The sequence below is a fragment of the Orcinus orca genome, chromosome 2 (genome assembly GCF_937001465.1).
Source record: "Orcinus orca chromosome 2, mOrcOrc1.1, whole genome shotgun sequence".
NCBI lineage: Eukaryota > Metazoa > Chordata > Mammalia > Artiodactyla > Delphinidae > Orcinus > Orcinus orca.
In genome coordinates, this window is record NC_064560.1 from 133,391,966 (window position 1) to 133,394,591 (window position 2,626).

Genomic DNA, 2,626 nt, shown 5'->3' on the forward strand with positions numbered 1-2,626 from the left:
AGGAATAGGTGGCTAAATGAATTTGGGTACATTGTGCATAACATTCCCTTTCTCAGGATTTCATGTGATTAATTGCTTCAAGAAGCAGTGCAATAAAGAAACTTAGTTTGTTTAATATAATGTCTCCCAAATGTCTTTGACCATGAAAATTTTTCTTTAAGAAAGACATAGTCTGTCTTCACACCATTTTCCTTCCTCATTACAAGGTTTGCTACTCTGATGGGGCAAAAAATAGAAGGAAAATACTAATAGCTGCTTAATACATTGCCTGGGCAAGTGGCTATAACTTCAGTTCTAGCTTATTCTCATCATCTTGATGTAAAACAGGTGGTGGGTCCAGTAGGCAGCCCCTCTGTGAGGGACTCACACCCAGCAGCCCCTGGCCTTGGTGGCCCATGAGACTCAGCTATATCGTTGTGCTGACTGGTAGAAGGCAACATCATACTGTCTTCCTCTGAAGCAGGCGCTTCTCTGTGCTGTGTTGTGACAGTCCCCTGCAAGGTTGAAGCCCCAACCTCATCTACATGCTGTGGCCAACTCTTCAGCTTCAGTCTTCCATGGGAACTGGTAACTTGGAGAAGGTAAAGTCCTGGCCCATTTCCCCTTGTTCTGCTGAGAGCCAGCTCTCAGTATGCCTTTGGAAAGGTAGCTGGCCCGATAGCTTTCTCTAAATTTAGACTGTGGCCTTTTAGTGCCTTTGTTTCTCTGCTGTGGACCCCAGGCCAATTCCAGCACTAATCCTCTAACTTCTTGCTCTGAACAATAGAAATAACCACTGAACAGTTTGAACAACATCCCACGGAACTGTTTAATCGAGGAACCCCCATTTGTATCCTGAAAACACATTTTAGGAAATACTATGTTAATCTGTTTAGGTATGGTAGAATAGAAGGTGATAGTTAATGCACCTCAGGTCAAAAACTCAGGAGTCCAAGAAATAAAACTGTACTGTCTTAGCTCTGCCGTACTGGGTTGTGTTTGGAAATCCTAGCATCTGTCTCATCAATCCTGTCCAGGGATATGTTATGTCCCAAGTGATGTGGCAACAAGGCAAAGGAGAGGGACACACCAGTTACTGCTAAGACACTCACTGACCCAGTCAAGCAAGGCCCTAAGGTCCAGGAAACCCCTTCAGCTTCCATGCTACTCTTGGAACCTGGGAATCCTTATGTGTGAGACTGCCTGGGGTCCTGTCTGTCTTCAGATACACTCTGAGAAAGCTATTCAAAGTAACCTCCTCTTCTCCTCCCAGCTGCCTGATCCAACGAAACTTTTTCTGGTCTCTGGGCATTGTTTTTCTCTCATGTTTCTGTCTTAGCTATTTAATCTGTGCCCTAAAACCTCTCACATTGCTTCTCTGAAGCTATGAGGAGTATTTTTATCTGTCTGAATAGGGGCAACGGGAGGGAGGAAATACTAGGACAGGAAATATAAATCAATATCAGAAAAATATCATCTTGATACATTTTTCTAGAAATTCTCTGCTTTTATGCAAAGAAATTTTACTTTTCATCCAGATATTACCCATCTCTAGAGTATAGGACTTGTGTCTTTGTCCGCAACAGGGTTCTGGGGACAGTAACTCCCACTCTAATAGCACTGGCTGGCTGTGTGGCGATCTTTCCCTAAGTGTGGAGTTGGGGAGCCTCATTACAGGACAGATGTCTTACTTCCTTTGTTTGTGGGTCACTACGTGTTCCCTCAGGAGGGTCTCAGTCCTGCCCTCCAGGAAGCTAAGCCAGTGGTGCAGATGGAAAGTTCTTTGTTTGAGATAAAACTCCAGCAGGCCTCACATAATTGGTGGGGCAGTGAAGCAGGGAATTGGAGAAGAACAATGGGTAGTTCTCCAACTTGACCTCACCCATTACCTTGTCTTCCTCATAGATCAGCCATCTGGTACAAGAAAGCAAACTGATTGGGCTGAGCCTGGCTCTTGTGGGGCCAATGGAGCTCCACACTCTGGTCCTGCTCTGGTTTCTTCAGACCCTACAACTACAGTATCAGCAGATCAGAAATTGCAGCAACTAGAGTCTGTTCACCAGCCAACTCACCATGGCTGCAGCCCTGCAGTCTTTTGAAGAGGCCTGTTGACCATAAAAAAATCCATCTTCTCCATAATCAAAACAAAAAGAGGAGTGTTTACGCTTCCCTAAATCTTAGAAACATTATCCCATCAGGATGAGCAGTGTTCCCAGTAGGAATTCTACCCTTGGTCTTAGTTTCTCCATTTGGGTCCCAGGCTACCTCATGGGAAGCAAATTTAGTGTTTGCCCATTTGGAGAAACCCATGGGTTCCTTTGCCCTGGATCAGCTTTGAAAGGTCTGTGGCTGCTCCACCAGACCTTTCCATAAAGCCAGCAAAATGCCACCTAGGATTTTTTTTTTTTTTTTTTTTTTTTTTTTGCGATACGCGGGCCTCTCACTGTTGTGGCCTCTCCTGTTGCAGAGCACAGGCTCCGGACGCGCAGGCTCAGCGGCCATGGCTCACGAGCCCAGCTGTTCTGCGGCATGTGGGATCCTCCCGGACCGGGGCACGAACCCGAGTCCCCTGCATCGGCAGGCGGACTCTCAACCACTGCGCCACCAGGGAGGCCCCCACCTAGGACTTTTAACTGAGTAAGAGTCC